Source organism: Panulirus ornatus, chromosome 52 (assembly GCF_036320965.1).
Source record: "Panulirus ornatus isolate Po-2019 chromosome 52, ASM3632096v1, whole genome shotgun sequence".
NCBI classification, from domain to species: Eukaryota; Metazoa; Arthropoda; class Malacostraca; order Decapoda; family Palinuridae; genus Panulirus; species Panulirus ornatus.
This window is the reverse complement of record NC_092275.1, coordinates 4,460,253-4,480,423: the sequence shown is the minus strand read 5'-3', so window position 1 is coordinate 4,480,423 and position 20,171 is coordinate 4,460,253. Positions and strand designations below refer to the sequence as shown.

General features: G+C 53.3%; 1 protein-coding gene across 2 annotated transcripts in view; it reads right to left on the bottom strand.

Annotated features, from left to right (window-relative positions):
* The window catches only part of LOC139764997 (uncharacterized), a 220,176-nt gene extending 202,461 nt beyond the window's left edge, over positions 1 to 17,715 (bottom strand). For both annotated transcript variants that reach the window (XR_011716540.1, XM_071692048.1), the window contains exon 1: positions 16,248 to 17,715. The gene's annotated coding sequence lies outside the window, so the exon portion shown is untranslated. The remainder of the gene's footprint in view (positions 1 to 16,247) is intronic.
* Positions 17,716 to 20,171: the final 2,456 nt, after the last annotated feature.

Here is a 20,171-nt window from a genome sequence, read left to right as displayed (position 1 = left end):
GCACCAGGTGTACCATCCCATCATGTGTCCGACCCAACAACTGACTGGCTCAGTGTCCACCAAGTGTCCGACCTTACCACCATCCGTTTGGTGGCAACCAGGCACGGCAGTGCCTCCACTCCCATCCCCCTGTGCGAGGCATGTGTCTAGCCCTGCTCCCGGCCACAAGATGCGGCGCTCCGTCGTGTAACATGTCACGTATCCTCGCGAGGCTCAAGCCTCCAGATAACCCGAGCCATAGTGAGAGTTGTGTTTACGATAACAGCGCGGGAGATGACCTGACTCGTGAGGGCTCAGGTCAAAGACCAAGGTCATTATTCTCGCTATCACAGGCCGAACGGTCGTGTTCAAGGAGCTAAAGTAGAGGAATTCCTTCCAACTGTCAGTCCAGGTGTCGTGTTCCACTGGAAAACAAAAGAGATAAGAGAGAGAGAGAGAAAATAAGAACGTGTGCTGTGATGGTGGGAGAAATTCACTCGTTTTTTTTGACATTCTCGAGCCATTAAAGCCATTATACAGTGTAATGGCGCGGGGAAGGGGGCACTCCTCCTCTAATGCTCCGTGAGGTCCACCTACACCAAGCTTGCCCTCGCCCCCTTGCCCCACCCCCTCCTGACGTCATAATGAGCAGGTGTTGCCACCGCCGCGAGAGAACCTCCTCCCCCCCGCACTGCGCCACACTCCGCGGGCCATGACAACAAGGGCAGATGGACCGTTACTGTCCCACAAACGAGTGATTCCACCCTCCCTCCCCCACAACACACACACACACACACACACACACACACACACACACACACACCCCAACACACACACACACACACACTGCCGCCCGCCTAGTCCTCCAACCAAGCTGGCGGTGCCCACCTCAGTTTCTGTCCCACGTGACTTATGTACCGCGCGGCCAGCTGGTCCATTGTGTTGCGCCGGGTGTAAAGCGTTGGCTGGCAAGAGGATAAGTGTTGCTTGACCCCGAGGGAGTTAATGCTTGCCAGCAACACAAGTTGTGGTGCCTGATACAACACAAAGATGGTGTCGCTCCCAACCTGGTCAGTGATCCACAGATGGTACACCCAACCTGGTTAGTGATCCACAGATGGTACACCTAGCCTGGTTAGTGAGCCACAGATGGTACACCTAGCCTAGTTAGTGATCCACAGATGGTACACCCAGCCTGGTCAGTAATCCACAGATGGTACACCCAGCCTGGTTAGTGATCCATAGATGGTACACCTAGCCTGGTTAGTGAGCCACAGATGGTACACCCAGCCTGGTCAGTAATCCACAGATGGTACACCCAGCCTGGTTAGTGATCCACAGATGGTGCCCCTATCCCACCCAGTGATCCACAGATGGTGCCCCTATCCCACCCAGTGATCCACAGATGGTGCCCCTATCCCACCCAGTGATCCGCAGATGGTACCCCTATCCCACCCAGTGATCCGCAGATGATACCCCTATCCCACCCAGTGATCCGCAGATGGTGCCCCTATCCCACTCAGTGATCCGCAGATGGTGCCCCTATCCCACCCAGTGATCCGCAGATGGTACCCCTATCCCACCCAGTGATCCGCAGATGGTGCCCCCAGCCTGGCCTCTGATCCCCAGGGCAACACGCCCAGCAGCCACCCCCCCCCACCCCCAGCCATTCGGAGGGTTAAAAGGGCAATAAACATTTCCCCTCTCCCAACACACAACACCTAACTACCCTCCTAAGTTATCCAAAGATAATGGTATTGGACAGGCGAGGTATCTGCTGGGTAACTGGTCTAAACAGAGCGCAACATTTACTACCTTAGTGTGGGGCTGTGGGAAGAGAGGGAGGGAGGGCCTGTGGGGTGCTGTTGTGGGATGATCCAGAGGGAGGTAGGGGCTGTGGGATGGTCCAGAGGGAGGTAGGGGCTGTGGGATGGTCCAGAGGGAGGGAGGGCCTGTGGGGTGCTGCTGTGGGATGGTCCAGAGGGAGGGAGGGCCTGTGGGGTGCTGCTGTGGGATGATCCAGAGGGAGGTAGGGGCTGTGGGATGGTCCAGAGGGAGGTAGGGGCTGTGGGATGGTCCAGAGGGAGGTAGGGGCTGTGGGATGGTCCAGAGGGAGGGAGGGCCTGTGGGGTGCAGCTGTGGGATGATCCAGAGGGAGGCAGGGGCCTGTGGGGTGCTGCCGTGGGATGGTCCAGAGGGAGGAAGGGCCTGTGGGGTGGGGCTGTGGGATGGTCCAGAGGGAGGCAGGGCCTGTGGGGTGCAGCTGTGGGATGGTCCAGAGGGAGGAAGGGCCTGTGGGGTGGGGCTGTGGGATGGTCCAGAGGGAGGGAGGGGCTGTGAGGTGCTGCTGTGGGATGGTCCAGAGGGAGGCAGGGGCCTGTGGGGTGCTGCTGTGGGATGGTCCAGAGGGAGGGAGGGCCTGTGGGGTGCTGCTGTGGGATGATCCAGAGGGAGGCAGGGGCTGTGAGGTGCTGCTGTGGGATGATCCAGAGGGAGGCAGGGGCTGTGAGGTGCAGCTGTGAGATGGTCCAGAGGAACGCTGGACCTGTAGAGTACATCTGTATGATCGTGTCATCCCACCTGGCCAGGATAATGCGCAGCTGAACGTTGGTTTGGGAAGGTCTATCGCCAGTAACTCGATGCGTTCAGTCGGCCCCGTCCTCACACTGGGGTAAACATTTACCCAGAATACAGTTGGCGAGGAGTAGGTGTTGCCATCGTGGGGGCGTGTGTGGGGGTGGTCACCTGGCCTGCCCACAGTGGGGGAGGAAGGTGGTAAAGTGTAAATATAGACCATATGCAAATCCTGAGATGAACCAGAGAGGGCCGGCCGGAGCCTCGTCCCATAAATTCAGACATTAAAGTATTAGTCGTTTCCCCTTTAATGTTGGTAGCGTCAGGCAGTGGTGGACGGTGTGGTGAGCGTGTTTCCCCCTGGTGGCTGATCCGTGTGTTATGGAGACGTACCGTGACGTACTTCACCCCTCCGTTTCTCTCCCCAGATGCCAGAACGTCTCGATAGCGTCGACACTGGGCGAGACGATAGGGTGTTTTTTTTTTTTTTTTTTTTTTTTTTTTTTTTTTTTTTTCGCTGTCTCCCGCGTTTGCGAGGTAGCGCAAGGAAACAGACGAAAGAAATGGCCCAACCCCCCCCATACACATGTACATACACACGTCCACACACGCAAATATACATACCTACACAGCTTTCCATGGTTTACCCCAGACGCTTCACATGCCTTGATTCAATCCACTGACAGCACGTCAACCCCTGTATACCACATCGCTCCAATTCACTCTATTCCTTGCCCTCCTTTCACCCTCCTGCATGTTCAGGCCCCGATCACACAAAATCCTTTTCACTCCATCTTTCCACCTCCAATTTGGTCTCCCTCTTCTCCTCGTTCCCTCCACCTCCGACACATATATCCTCTTGGTCAATCTTTCCTCACTCATTCTCTCCATGTGCCCAAACCATTTCAAAACACCCTCTTCTGCTCTCTCAACCACGCTCTTTTTATTTCCACACATCTCTCTTACCCTTACGTTACTTACTCGATCAAACCACCTCACACCACACATTGTCCTCAAACATCTCATTTCCAGCACATCCATCCTCCTACGCACAACTCTATCCATAGCAGGTGGGCCGCGTGTGGCCGACCCCCGCCCGCCCGCACGCCCTCGAGGGCTCAGAGCAGCTCTTACCCCGTGATAAAGTTTAACTCCCGCATGGGTCCTGGGAGAGTGCTTTGGGGCCGCCACTTCCTGGCCCCCAGCTTCCTCACTTGCCCTGGTGCAGTCGAAGTCATCAGTTGACCTCCACCGGCGAACCGTGGCGACCTGTTCTCCTGCCACTTTGCTCCTAGCACAGGGGAGTCGTGGACCCCCGCGCCTCCTCCTATGATTAATGGTGCAGTCTGTAGCGGGCCCTCCTGCCCTGCCCACGGGCCCTCCCACTGTACGGCCACGATCCTTCTCAGTGTTGCCGCTTACCTGGCCAGCATCACCAGGCCAGGCAGCCAGTGGGGTGGCCAGCATCACCAGGCCAGGCAGCCAGTGGGGTGGCCAGCATCACCAGGCCAGGCAGCCAGTGGGGTGGCCAGCATCACCAGGCCAGGCAGCCAGTGGGGTGGCCAACATCACCAGGCCAGGCAGCCAGTGGGGTGGCCAGCATCACCAGGCCAGGCAGCCAGTGGGGTGGCCATCATCACCAGGCCAGGCAGCCAGTGGGGTGGCCAGCATCACCAGGCCAGGCAGCCAGTGGGGTGGCCAGCATCACCAGGCCAGGCAGCCAGTGGGGTGGCCAGCATCACCAGGCCAGGCAGCCAGTGGGGTGGCCAGCATCACCAGGCCAGGCAGCCGGGTGGCTGGCCCTCACTTCACAACACACACTTCACATGATCCCCTCCACGGATGACTTCTCTGAAAGAGACTAAAAATACACACGTTCCCAGGAAGGAGGAACCGTCTCATGAACAAGTCAAATCAGTTTCGTAAATCAGTTCAAAAGTGGTTATTGATAATGATGATCCGAGCGTTGTTAGAAGGTCAGGGAGGTTTGGTTGAGAGACGTGAACAACCACGTTTTGTAGGACGAAGTCACTGGCAGGAGATTTTGGAGATTGTAACACCACTAGTTAGCTGTAGGAGAGCCTTGGAGATCTTGGAGATTGTAACATCACCAGTTTGCTGTTGGAGAGGCTTGGAGATTTTGGAGATTGTAACATCACCAGTTTGCTGTTGGAGAGCCTTGGAGATTTTGGAGATTGTAACATCACCAGTTTGCTGTAGGAGAGGCTTGGAGATTTTGGAGATTGTAACACCATCAGTTAGCTGTAGGAGAGCCTTGGAGATTTTGGAGATTGTAACACCATCAGTTAGCTGTCGGAGAGCCTTGAAGATTTTGGAGATTGTAACACCTCCAGTTTGTTGTTGGAGAGCCGAGTCCATGTGAGGGTATTGCCGTGGCCTACTGAGGGTGTCAGACCGTCAGCCAACCACCTCATTAATGGTATTGTTAGTAGGGACATTAACGTCTCCGCTGTGGGAGAAAGTGGTAATACATTCTGAAGGAACACATTGCTTGGTAGGAGGCAGAACTTGTGTGGTTTGGGGAGGGATGGATGGCCCCCGCCCCCCATCTGTCACCAGCCACTTTCAAGCAGTAACTGTGTTGGGGTCAGACAATGGCCTTGTGTTATCTTTCTTGTTCTTCGTATTTGTCTCCATTTCTCACACTCGTTTGTCTCGTGACTGATAAGCTTTGTGAATTATTGCCATGACTCTTCTCTCAGTCGCCCATTAAAACCATTTCTCATCTCCTAATTACTGGGTTAACCCGGTCGCGAATCCCTTTTCTTTTCATAGATTTAATTCACTTGTTTATCAAGAAAGAAGTATCGTTCTAAAGTAGCGGATCATCTAGCACCTTTCACCTGTGCTCTCACAACAGTTTCTAAAAGCAAAAAAGTTTATTATCTTTGGCAGAGGATCAATGTGAAGTTGGTCGGGTCCCATTTATGGTATGATTTCTACACTCGAAGTGTTGGAAGTTTGGACGCTCAGCCTCATCTGCCAGGTGCCCTGGGTCGCGTCCCAACCCTTCACTGTGATCATCCTTCTCTGGTTCACCCTTCTGGCTGGACGTATCATGTCGCGCTCCGTCATCTTAATATTACATTCAGGATGCTCGCCTCGCCAGCAGTGATATTACATGTAGATTGTTCTACCTGGTATGAGAGAGAGAGAGAGAGAGAGAGAGAGAGAGAGAGAGAGAGAGAGAGAGAGAGAGAGAGAGAGAGAGAGAGAGAGAGAGAGAGAGAGAGAGAGAGAGACGTCGGGTTGACTGGTTTCTCAACGCTGCCATACAATCACGACAAGTGTCTCCAGTTATCCATCTGGCTCATCAAAGACCTGAGTCTCTTCTCCCATGTGGACTTCATCTGTCTCTAGATCTCGTGTCTCTTAGTCTCACGTGTATCCCTTCTCTCTCGATTCCCTGCACAGTCCTTTAAATATGTCCGGCTTCCTGTGGATGAGGATACTTCATCTTCCTTTCGAAACTACACGACCGATCCATATCTACAGCCTCCTCCTGTTGATATCTCACTGCTATCATTCTGTCGTTTCTTGCCAGTGATGTTTGACCCAAGTGTATGGCATTCTGTGTCACCGACCGTCGCTGGGTTCGTATCCTGGAGGACTCTGTCGTCCAGATGCCTCTCCTGCTGCTGGTGGCAATGTCGAAGTATATATATATATATCATCTCGGCCCCCTCGTTCCACGCCCCTGAACGAAGGTTCGTGAATCCCTCCACAGTTCAGACAATTAGGAGGGATCCGTCTACCCCCGCTGTCTATCATCATCTGTCTACACAAAACTGGGTCATAATTTCCAGCGCTCAAAGCCACGCTTGCCCGGAGCGTTACACCCCCAGGCCTGGCGTATATCCCACGGGATACCTGCCATCCCAGTAAGTGTATTCCACCATGCAGGAGTGTGGGAGGGAGGGAGGGGGAACCACAGAGCCTAAAATGTAGAGCTTTTGCGAACACTGTCCGCCACAGAGAGCAATACTATGACTCTTCTCTGCCCCGCCAACCACACTGCTCCTGGCTCGGGGACTGGTGTATTCTCCTCCACCACAGCGATCGGGCGGTAGATGGAAAAGTCCTTATGAGAATCACCTTCGTGTGCCTTCATGTAGTGCCTTCGTGCCTTCATGTAGTGGAGAGGCTAGAGAACACTCCCACTGTGGGCGGTGGTACAGTATCAGGGCCACTCGTGAGTGCGATGATGATCTTTCCATGTAAAGTTAAGCTGCAGTCATGGTTCATGTATCGTCATGAGCAACCAGCGGACCAGGCTCGCCTTTCCACCAGGTGTAAGTGTCTGCGTCGTGGGGACCTTCGTCAACCACACCAGCAACATGACTACACGCACACACCTCCTACAGCTGTTGCTGGGGTGGATTACTTTCCCTCCCCCCCCTCCCCCCCACCCACCATTTTAATCTTCTTCCTCACCTTACATGATGGATCTCCCACATCTCTCTCAGCCCCACTCCTCTCGCTGGAAGGTCGACCTCCTTTGGAAGGATGAGGTTCTCTGACCGGACTGGATGGATGGCTGGCACCCTCAGTGGACACTAGACCCTCTCCAGCCTACAGGCTTGTGTTGCCTTAACAACGTATTCTGGTTATGTGTCCTAAAGGTTAAAGCGCTGAGTGTGTTTCTCCCTTGCAACACACTCATAATCATCTGTCTTTAACTGGCTGATGGCAGTGCTTACGATACGAGCCAGTATTATTGCTGCAACAGCCTCCCGGGCGGGCTGGGGTCTCACGCGAAAAAACTTTGTGTCTTCGCTGACAAGAACAGCGGGGCCGCCAGCACCAAGCGTTGGGTCAACAGCTTGGCAAGGGTGAGGTGAGGAGAGGTGGGGGAGGTGACTGTGAGGCAGAGGTCATGTGCTGCGTCAGCAGGCGGGATGTCGCCTCATGGTCAGAGGTCACCTACACTTGTCTCTCCATCAACACCTGCTGTTGTCGTCAACCATATCATCTTTATCTAATCATACAGCTGGTGCAAAGCAGCTGCTACAGCGGCAAGACACACGAAGGTCGCACCAGTGCAGCAGGTCAGGTGGTGGAGTCTGGGCCACGACCACGGTCGCAGCGCACCACTAGTGTGCACACGTCAGGTTGTGATGCCTGGCTGGTGTTTCTGCAGAGTTCTGAGGCTGGCCGGGAGAGACGTCCCTCTGCGGGAAGCCCTCACGCCGGTGTTTGTCCTGCCTTCGCCTCAACTTTCTCTTCTAAAGAGGAGCAAGACGCTGCAGCCGTGGGATCCTCCACTGTCGCTCCAGAACTGATGAAAGTTTTAACCTCCTGCCAAAGCTTCTGGTTCTTTTGAACCACAGTGAGCGAAAGACCCTCTTTTCAGCGCAAGGAATAAAAAAAGAAAAAAGCGCGCAAGGTAGTGTTGCTTGCGACTATAGAGTGTGCCAGAAGCAGACGCCGACACAATTCTGGTCTTGACTTCTCGTTCAGGTATTTCAGAGCCTTAGAGCGTGCCTGGCTTTGTCCCCCTGCCTGTGACGTGAGGTGTGTGTTGAGAGGGTCAACACTCGCGCGCCAACTCTGAAAGTGGCAACACAACAGCAGCTGTTGTCCGGACGGCCAGGTGCTCGGCGTCAACACCAGCAAGTGGACCAAACTTAAATTACTAAATCTAGTTCTGTTGTCTGTGTAATCGTAAGGATCCGCTCCTAGTCCAGAAACCATGTTCCAGGTACCGGGTGGTGACACTCCTGGAACCTGGAAAGCTGTTCCTGGCTGCGCCACCCACCCCAGGCGTTGGTCTTTTGGTAACAAAACTATGATATCAAGATAATATTTGTCGTCGTAAACTGGCACACTACATGGACTTTGCGTGGCCAAGGCTAGCGTCCGAGGGGGGTGTTTGGGGCGGGGCGGTCTGCCCCTGCAGGAGCGCCAGCACACCTCACCTGACGAAGGATCAACAAACTTGACCTAGCGGCCCCAGGCCGGCCCTTACACACACAAACATCCTGTGTCTAAACCCCTTCACATAACCCTCTCATCCACGCCCCCTCTCCCCCCACACTCTACACCACACCACTTTTTCCAGTCCCACAATTCCCCCCTTCCCTCTCCGCTCTTCCTGTGACTCAACACCACCTTCCTCTAGCCCCACACCCCCTCCTCCAGCCGTGCGCCCTTTCTTGCGACCCCACAGCGTCCTCCAGCACCCCATTTTATGCGTAAATAACTTCACTTTAGTGGGATATTCGTCGACCAGATATGATGGTATGAAGATGTAAGGAAGGAAACCTAATAGTAATGTGAGCAAAAGCTTCTTAGGTTGGAATATGTAGATTACCGTTAATCATGTCTCTTTTCCAGACTCCGGCCACAAGAGCACAAGTCGTTAAACTGATATGAAACGTTTTTCCACTCCACACTTTCCCATACAATATCCATGAAGGTAATTCTTTTGTTTTATTTTCCCATCTTTTTTTTTTCCTGCCGGTAATTGAGACAGACAGAGAGGTGGTTGGAGGAGGGAATGGAATCAACTTTGTTATTTCGTTTCTGCCACTGTCTTCAGTCGTGTCCAGCACATTCACCCTCTTCCATTCATTATCACGTAGAGTTCATGCCTCACGTCCATACAACATTGCTGGGACTCATATACCTTCAAACATACATATCTATACCTTCCCAGATAGTGGCAGTACAGATAACTTCGTTATGGACCATCAGGTTCTCTTGTTATCTGTCCTTCCCCGCGCACACACTCCTCCTCCAGTCTCTTACACAACGCCCCTCTCTGTAACTAAGACTTACCCGCTGTCAGCAAAATTTCCATTGGCTCTTTACTGGTACTTTCCCTAAGCTCGGAGGAGCACAGAATGTTTCCGTTACGACTTGACCCCCAGCTCCTTCAAGGTTTAACCTAAGCTGCCTTGGTGTCATTCAGTGACGCTCATACTCCAGTGCTCAGCGGGGCGACATCACTTACAAGCTGACACTGTCCTCATCGCGTTAAGCAACTGACCTGACCTGACCTTTCGAGCGCCGATCCCCCACAAACTGACTAACCTGGGCCTGTTCACACGGACCACCACTATCATAAAGTGTGGTCAGAACTTGTGATCTTTTTTTTTTTCCAGTCGTATCAAACCATCTTTGACCTCAATGACAGAACTTCAATCTGTCTTCTTGTGGTTTTCACCAGTCAACGATGCTTGCAGTTTCTAATAGAGGGAGGAAGGCTTGTCTTCATCATCAAGGTTGAAGGACCACCTTCGTGACCTGACCTGGCCGCCCCTCATACACACAGGATCACCGAAAGCAAAGGAGTCAAACTGTCAACTTTACTTCAGATACAAAGTCCCTCTCATCACTACCTTGACGTCTCCTACCATGACACTCTTGACTCCACGACCCCTTGTTGTTCCTTCACCTCCAACAACACTGCACCTTCAGTAGCACTTTGCCCTGGACCACATCGCCTTTGTTCACGACCCAGTAGAGCACTGTTAATGTAGGTCGTGTTTCACTCTCCCTCCTCTCTCAGCCCCAACACCAAACATAGTTGAAGCATAACTCCCACATGGATACACCTAAGACCTATTTTTTTTTTTGCCCTCATTCTTCCAATCACTTCAGCAAACGACCCAATTACTGATGATGTCAGCACATATCATCACAACTTTCCATCACCTCGCCACAACCTCGGCCATCTTGCTGTATCTGAACCATAACCTACCATGAGTTGGAACCCCAGGAAGTACATGGATTGTCGCAAGTAATACTGGGGGTTATAGAGATAAGAAGCCAACCTCCCCTCCCCAGGCAAGCGCTTAGCCTCCCCTCCCCAGGTAAGTGGTCATCCTCCCCTCCCCAGATAAGAAGCCAACCTCCCCTCCCCAGACAAGCGGTGAGCCTCCCCGCCCCAGATAAGAAGCCAACCTCCCCAGATAAGAAGCCAACCTCCCCTCCCCAGGTAAGCGGTCAGCCTCCCCTCCCCAGATAAGAAGCCAACCTCCCCTCCCCAGGCAAGCAGTCATCCTCCCCTCCCCAGATAAGAAGCCAACCTCCCCTCCCCAGGCAAGCAGTCATCCTCCCCTCCCCAGATAAGAAGCCAACCTCCCCAGATAAGAAGCCAACCTCCCCTCCCCAGACAAGCGGTCATCCTCCCCTCCCCAGATAAGAAGCCAACCTCCCCTCCCCAGGCAAGTGGTTAACCTCCCCTCCCCAGATAAGAAGCCAACCTCCCCTCCCCAGACAAGCGGTTAACCTCCCCTCCCCAGGCAAGCAGTCATCCTCCCCTCCCCAGATAAGAAGCCAACCTCCCCTCCCCAGGCAAGCGGTTAACCTCCCCTCCCTAGACAAGCGGTTAACCTCCCTCTCTCCCCAAAAGATATCACCACAGGTCACCATCGCTCCACCATGACGGTACAGGATTAGCCTTACCTCACCTCACACCAGCTGATCTTACTTTGCTCAGCTTATGTCCACTTCCCACACTCTACACCACACTAGACTCCCCTTAAGTCATCCACAACTTAGAATGGCTCTCCGTAACTTAGCCCAACACCGCTACCAGCACGACTTGAAGTCCACCTCAACACCAACTTGCCAAGACTTAACTACTTGCCATGTAACTTAACCCCCAGGACTTTTTTTTAGGACTTTCCCCAGCGTAACTTGAGGCTACTTGATCGTATACAAAAGATGACAGAAAATGAGATGAGTGTCTTTCAGGCTTTTATGTCCCATCCCATCACTGGCTCTCTTATGTCCCGTGACATCACATCCAAGCTCTTGTCTCATCCCTCCGTGTTACGTCCGGTGACATCTTGTCCTTGACTGGTGTGTCTACGAAAACACAGCTGGGTCATGCAGCAGCTGGGTCATGCAGCAGCTGGGTCACGCAGCAGCTGGGTCATGCAGCAGCTGGGTCATGCAGCAGATGACATCGTAATCATACGCCATCGAACTGGATGGCAAGACCCAGGAAGTGATGTCCATGGAGTGGGTCAGGTGACCCACACCTTCTCACTGTAGACTCCCTGAAATCCTACCCACTTCACACCCTTGACTCCCGTGTGTAGCAAAAAAACTAAAAGTATCTAAATGTATTTTCCTTAAATGACGTCAATTTCTTGTTTTTGTTTCGCTTGTTGGTAGAAAATATCAAACATAAAAGTTTAGCGTAAAATAGTTGTGTGTGTGTGTGTATTTGGACGGGGGTGCTTCCAGGTGCGCCACGCCTCGCCCATCATTGAACACTGAACAAAAACAAAAAAAAAAATCTAATTTAAATCGAGGGTGTCGGTCGTGTGTCGCCACTTCATCATGACACCTCGTCTGACACACATGACACCACGTCTGACACCACACGTGTGCCAGTAAAGTGGTTCTGACGTCATAGACATTCCTGTGCGTGGCCTTAATGATTCACTAAACATAAGTTATCAATATGTCAGTCAATATCAAAACAGTGTTATTCCCCGCTGGGCAGCCCTGGGTGGTGGTCAGCCTGGTGGTGTAGTGAATGAGTTCGAAAACGTCTGAGACGATGGACGCATGTGCTGAGGTCCGTTGCTCCAGCTGGGGTCCGACATTCCAGCTTGGGGTCCGACATCCTCCTGCTGGGTGTCTGACACTCCAGCTGGGGTCCGACACTCCAGCTGGGGTCCGACATCCTCCTGCTGGGTGTCTGACACTTCAGCTGGGGTCCGACACTCCAGCTGGGGTCCGACATCCTCCTGCTGGGTGTCTGACACTCCAGCTGGGGTCCGACACTCCAGCTGGGGTCCGACATTCCAGCTTGGGGTCCGACGCTCCAGCTGGGGTCCGACATTCCAGCTTGGGGTCCGACGCTCCAGCTTGGGGTCCGACATTCCAGCTGGGGTCCGACACTCCAGCTGGGGTCCGACATTCCAGCTGGGGTCCGACGCTCCAGCTTGGGGTCCGACATTCCAGCTTGGGGTCCGACATTCCAGCTGGGGTCCGACACTCCAGCTGGGGTCCGACATTCCAGCTTGGGGTCCGACACTCCAGCTGGGGTCCGACATTCCAGCTTGGGGTCCGACGCTCCAGCTGGGGTCCGACATTCCAGCTTGGGGTCCGACGCTCCAGCTTGGGGTCCGACATTCCAGCTGGGGTCCGACATTCCAGCTTGGGGTCCGACGCTCCAGCTGAGGTCTGACACTCCAGCTGGGGTGCGACATTCCAGCTGGGGTCCGACACTCCAGCTGGGGTGCGACACTCCAGCTGGGGTCCGACATCCTCCTGATGGGTGTCTGACACTCCAGCTGGGGTCCGACACCCCAATTGGGGTCCGACACTCCAGCTGGGGTCCGACATTCCAGCTGGGGTGCGACATTCACGATAGGGTCCGACGCTCCAGCTGGGGTCCGACATTCCAGCTGGGGTCCGATATCCTCCTGCTGGGTGTCTGACACTCCAGCTGGGGTCTGACACTCCAGCTGGGGTCCGACACCCCAATTGGGGTCCGACACTCCAGCTGGGGTCCGACATCCCAGCTGGGGTGCGACATTCACGCTAGGGTCCGACGCTCCAGCTGGGGTCCGACACTCCAGCTGGGGTCCGACATTCCAGCTGGGGTCCGATATCCTCCTGCTGGGTGTCTGACACTCCAGCTGGGGTCCGACATTCCAGCTGGGGTCCGATATCCTCCTGCTGGGTGTCTGACACTCCAGCTGGGGTCCGACACTCCAGCTGGGGTCCGACATCCCCTTGATGGGGGTCCGATACTCCAGCTGGGGTCCAACATTCTCCTGCAGGAGGTCCAACACTCCAGCTGGGGTCGGAAGCTCTGCCTGAGGTTGGACGTCACCCAGTGACCAGCAGGAGGTGAGAGGCACCACTGAGCCTTCCTACAAGCAGCTGCACGTACAGCTGACCGCTGGATGCACAGCTGATCGCTGGATGCACAGCTGACCGCTGGACGTGCAGCTGACCGCTGGATGCACAGCTGACCGCTGGACGCACAGCTGACCACTGGACGTACAGCTGACCGCTGGACGTGCAGCTGACCGCTAGACGTACAGCTGACCGCTGGACGTACAGCTGACTACTGGACGCACAACAGACCGCTGGACGTGCAACTTACCGCTGGACGTACAGCTGACTACTGGACGTACAGCTGACTGCTGTACCGCTGGTGATGGAAGGGAATAGCATGGGTCGCTGGTGATAGGAAGGTATGGCTCAGGGTCGCTGGTGATAGAAAGGTATAGCTCAGGGTCACTGGTGATAGGAAGGTATGGCTCAGGGTCACTGGTGATAGGAAGGTATGGCTCAGGGTCACTGGTGATAGGAAGGCATAGCTCAGGGTCACTGGTGATAGGAAGGTATGGCTCAGGGTCGCTGGTGATAGGAAGGTATGGCTCAGGGTCGCTGGTGATAGGAAGGCATAGCTCAGGGTCACTGGTGATAGGAAGGTATAGCTCAGGGTCGCTGGTGATAGGAAGGTATGGCTCAGGGTCGCTGGTGATAGGAAGGTATGGCTCAGGGTCGCTGGTGATAGGAAGGTATAGCTCAGGGTCGCTGGTGATAGGAAAGTATGGCTCAGGGTCGCTGGTGATAGGAAAGTATGGCTCAGGGTCGCTGGTGATAGGAAGGTATGGCTCAGGGTCGCTGGTGATAGGAAGGTATAGCTCAGGGTCGCTGGTGATAGGAAAGTATGGCTCAGGGTCGCTGGTGATAGGAAAGTATGGCTCAGGGTCGCTGGTGATAGGAAAGTATGGCTCAGGGTCGCTGGTGATAGGAAAGTATGGCTCAGGGTCGCTGGTGATAGGGCGGTATGGTTCAGGGTCGCTGGTGATAGGAAAGTATGGCTCAGGGTCGCTGGTGAAAGGAATGCATGGCTCAGGTCAAGTTGATCCAGCGCAGCGTTTACAGCAAGAGGTCAAAACCTGCCATGTCTGTGCTCATTACTGAACCACTGCTGGGCTGAATGTAAGGGGTCATGATGGGGGGAAATGGTTAGCGAGTGTACAGAGGTGTAGCGAGTGTGGAAGGAATACATAAATGAAAGCGTAAATGCAGTGTTAAGGTGGCAAAATACTACGGAGAAGTTGAATGGCATAGACGGAGGGACATCAAACCTCAGAGTAGACGAAGTAAAGGAATTAAAGTGTTTATACCTTCAGGAATCTTTACCATCAAGTGGAAGGTCGAACCACAGGTATGTCCCCCGGTCAGAGGAGAAAGACAGGTAGATGTGTGTGTGTGTGTGCGGGGGGGGAAATATCCAGACGAACGACCGAGGAAGATAAGGAAGTATCAAGATCAACATGTCAGTGAAGAAGAGGAGAGGAAGACAGAAGCAATCAATGATAGCTGGATGGGTGAAGACATGACACGTGTGTGTCTGAACTTGGGGGAAATACGAGAGACAGATACAGCAATCGTCCGGGATGTTAGGGCTCGAAGTGAAGACAAAGGATCCACGAGTTCCTGTAGGGATGTCATCGTAATCATGGATACCGACCAAGGAAGAGCATAGTCAACGTGGAACCTCCACAACCAGGCAAGTGTGGCTGTAGGTCTGGGAGGTGACAACGCTGAGGAGGGTGTGTGTGTGTGTGTGTGGTAGGATGGAGCAGGTGTTGCTCATGTTCGACCCAGCGACCCACATAATGTTGTGGTCCCTCCCTGGGATGTACTCTGTCTGTATCTGGTGTACGAAGCTCATACACTATAGACAAAATGAACTGTGGCGTTAGATAAGTGTGGGGATCGCGATAGATGTCTGTGTTATTTGTTAGTTTTTGTCACCGTGATGTTAGAAATGATTCCTAACACTGAAATCACGGAAGGAATTAGATACAGATGTGCAATGTTTCACCTTCTGTAATTACACCCTGTGTCACTCTCATGTTGAAAAGTACAGGTCTGGATCACCATGAACGTTAGGGACAGAATTATGAGTTGTGAGTACAACTATACATACATACGTAGTTTCTAGGACGGCTTGAAACACGAAAATGAAGACCTGCCACTTTCACTTGCCCATGTATATTACGTACGGTGAAGGTGAACTTCTGGAGTAAGTGGACAGTGGAAGATGTGTATCGGTGTTGTCACGCGAAGATAAGGGTAGAAACGTCAAGAAATGTGAGTGTAGGAAGGAGTGTACTACACCCGCACACACGACAACGTGAGCATCAGTGTAGAGGTCAGTAGGTGTACGAGGGAATACTGGGATGTTGAGATGGTCTGGGTGTAGAGATGGTTGGTAGTGGGATGGTCTGGGTGTAGAGATGGCTGATAGTGGGATGGTCTTTACACCCGGGATAGGATAGTACTGGAGTGTTTAGGATAGGAAAATATGAGTGGGACCTTCCTGGATGGTTTACTAGGGACCCACTGGATAGGGAGGGGTCTTCACCCAGCCAGTCCCAAGATGGGTTACAGAACCTCAGTTTCTGTAGTCTGGCCATCACACTTATGTAATCGGTGTGGTAGGACGGACGGGTAAATACATGGTCATGTAGGAGTGGGCCATGGCCCCCCCCAAGCACCGTGGCCAGGACCCCGGGCCACAGGACGGGCCACTCGCCCCGCCCCTCACACCGGGAGTGACCCCGCGCCAATGTTATCTGAAGCAGAACTCTGTGGGTTCACCCAAGCTGACCACACGACCCAGGGCGGCCCAAGGCACCGAGGGAGGAGGAGAGGATGCGAGGCGCTGGACTTACTGTGATCCCTGCGGAGGGGGTGTCAGAGCCCCAGGGGAAGCTTGTGGCCTCCTTCCGGGCCTCCCGGAGTGCCGGGATGGCAGGGTCTTGCTGCGTGTCCGGCCATGTACCTGCCTGGTGGCCTCCTGCACCTCCGTCGCCTCACCTGCTGCTGCTGCTGCTGGCCTCACGGCTGCCCCCCGCGGCTCACGGCTGCCTCCGTGGCTCACGGCTGCCCTCGTCAGACATTACTGCCACCTTTGTAACGGCAGCTGCGTATCCTCTTTCCACCGCACAGTGTAACACACCGTGTAACACACCATGGAACACTACACTGATAAGACGAAACACTTGGTGTTACAGACCCTCAGTCGCGAGTGATACACAAAGGGTGTTGCAACAACAAACGTGACGAACACACACACACGCACACACACACACATACGCACGCACGCACGCGCGCGCGAGGAGTGACGGACGACAAGTAGCGTGACACAGGCACAGGGTGTATCAGGCTACAGTGAGCGTGAGACAGAGTGTATCAGGCTACAATGTGAGTGTACCGGGCTACACTGAGCAGCAGTGTTTCAGGCTACCTGGACTATGACAGTGAGCGTGACACGGTGTCTCAGGCTACACTGAGCGTGACACAGGGGCCCTCAGGCTACACTGAGCGTGACACAGGGGGCCTCAGGCTACACTGAGCGTGACACGGGGCCTCAGGCTACACTGAGCGTGACACGGGGCCTCAGGCTACACTGAGCGCGACACGGTGTCTTAGGCTACAACGAGCGTGACACAGACGCTGTCTCAGGACTACAGTGAACGTGACACAGACGCTGTATCACACTGAACATGACACAGGGTGTCTGAAGCTATAGTGAGCGTGACACAGACACTGTGTCCCAGGCTATAGCTAGCGTGACACAGGATGTCTAAGGCTACAATGAATGTGTCACAGATCCTGTCTCAGGCTACAGCTAGCATGATACAGACAATGTGTCCCAAGCTACAGCTAGCGTGCCATAGGTACTGTGTCCCGGACTACAGCTAGCGTGACGAACACTGTGTCTCAGGCTACAGCGAGCGTGACACACTGTGTCCCAGGCTACAGCGAGCGTGACACACTGTGTCCCAGGCTACAGCGAGCGTGGCACACTGTGTCCCAAGCTATATCGAGCGTGACACTGTGTCCCAGGCTACAGCGAGCGTGACACACTGCGTCCCAAGCTACAGCGAGCGTGACACACGGTGTCCCAAGCTACAGCGAGCGTGACACACTGTGTCCCAAGTTACAGCGAGCGTGACACAGGCACTGTGTCCCGGGTACGGGGCGTATGTGGGGAGAGCGTGGCTGGCTTGTGAGAGGGGCAGGTCGAGTGAGTGAGTGGGGCGGTGGTGGGCCAACCCTCCACTGAGCTCCTGCCTCCTGCCAGGCCCGTACAACACTGAAGCTCTGACGAACACCCAGCCCGCCCGGCCTCCTGCCCCTGCCCCTCCTCCGCCTCTCACCCAGGTATCCTTCCCTCCCCACCTCCTCCTAGTACCCTGCCCTCCACCAGGTCATCCGCTCCCAGGTAACCTGGCCTCAGCCCCGCCCCAACCCCCAGCGGCTGGTTACCCGGGACAACGGTGAGTGTGTCTCGAACGCTGCAAGAGGGGAGTGAGCTGCCCTTCACACCCCCCACCAGCCGCTCGCTGCCCCTCCACACCAGCCACCACACCCCGGGATTTTACACTCCCGCCTCTCCTCGCACCCACACCTCACCCCAAGCGGTTCACTGTGCACAGTTGGCAGACATCAACACGACTGTGACTCTCTCTCTCTCTCTCTCTCTCTCTCTCTCTCTCTCTCTCTCTCACGTACACAACCGACTGGATGCACGTGGGGGATAGAAAGCCACGCCGTCAGAGATACCAGTTCTGAGAACCGTGTTCAGCAAAGCTTTCCCTCGACCACGTCACCCACCACACACGGGAGACAGATGCGATGTCATAACGAGGTCTGTCTCTCACATGTGACGTCAGGGGGAACAGAAGACATCAGATGTTACAACATCAGGGGAACAGAAGACATCAGATGTTACAACATCAGGGGAACAGAAGACATCAGATGTCACAACATCAGGGGAACAGAAGACATCAGATGTTACAACATCATGAGAACAGAAGACATCAGATGTTACAACATCATGGGAACAGAAGACATCGCATGTTACAACATCATGGGAACAGAAGACATCACATGTTACAACATCAGGGGAACAGAAGACATCAGATGTTACATCATCAGGGGAACAGAAGACATCAGATGTTACATCATCAGGGGAACAGAAGACATCAGATGTTACAACATCAGGGGAACAGAAGACATCAGATGTCACAACATCAGGGGAACAGAAGACATCAGATGTTACAACATCATGAGAACAGAAGACATCAGATGTTACAACATCATGGGAACAGAAGACATCACATGTTACAACATCATGGGAACAGAAGACATCACATGTTACAACATCATGAGAACAGAAGACATCAGATGTTACAACATCATGAGAACAGAAGACATCAGATGTTACAACATCATGGGAACAGAAGACATCAGATGTTACAACATCATGGGAACAGAAGACATCACATGTTACAACATCATGAGAACAGAAGACATCAGATGTTACAACATCATGGGAACAGAAGACATCACATGTTACATCATCAGGGGAACAGAAGACATCAGATGTCACAACATCAGGGGAACAGAAGACATCAGATGTTACAACATCATGAGAACAGAAGACATCAGATGTTACAACATCATGGGAACAGAAGACATCACATGTTACAACATCATGGGAACAGAAGACATCAGATGTTACAACATCATGGGAATAGAAGACATCACATGTCGTACCTGACGTGGGGAGGGCAATCAAGTCGTGCTTGGGGTGTGTGTGTGTGGACGTAATTAGCGAGAACATCAGAGGACGAACAAGGAAGCCAGACCCACACAGGAGATAAGTCTGTGGTAACTGCTCGTAGCCAACACCTTCCACGAACATCATGAACCCGGAACTGGAGCCCAGTGACCGAAGGACACAAAGGTGAGGCAAGATTCTAGAGTGAGTGGTGATGGTGGGGGGCCTATATACATTGGGGGTGTCACTGACAGAGAACACAAACTAAGTAGCAAAAATCTTATTTTTTCCATCATTTTGTGAGAATTCATTCACACACGAGGTCATCCTTGAACTTCGGAGTGTTAGATGCAACTTGTTCTCCACTGTATTGCATATTGCATTCATTTATGGTATTCCCTCTACGTCTCTCCATCATGTGTTGGATCTCTTCCTTAAGCTTGATTGACGAATCCTCTGGGTTAAGACAACCCATTGAACGTCTCCATATGATACATTTGTCTGTTCGCGTCCCTTAAGAAATCATCATTGCGTGTTCCTTCCCAAATGGCCCTCAAATTGAAAAACCCACCGTCAGAACACAGAGAGAGAGAGAGAGAGAGAGAGAGAGAGAGAGAGAGAGAGAGAGAGAGAGAGAGAGAGAGAGAGAGAGAGAGAGAGAGAGAGAGAGAGAGAGAGAGAGAGAGAGAGAGAGAGAGAGAGAGAGAGAGAGAGAGAGAGAGAGAGAGAGAGAGAGAGAGAGAGAGAGAGTGTGTGTGTTTGGGTTGAGAAAAGCTTGAGAACTTCTCTGATGGTGGGGATCGGGCGATAGGATAGTGAATGTCAACTTAAGTCCCTCTCTTACACATGTGCCTACACCTGTTTCTAAGCCTTACTTTGCATTTCCTTTGGCTGAATGTCGTTCACTGTGCCTCAGACAATCTGGTAAGGTTGCCTCGGTGCCCTAGTAAGATAATGCAATCATCAGCACTCTTTATTTCAGTCATGACCTCGTCATCATCCGTGGAGCATGATTCCAGTCCTTCTG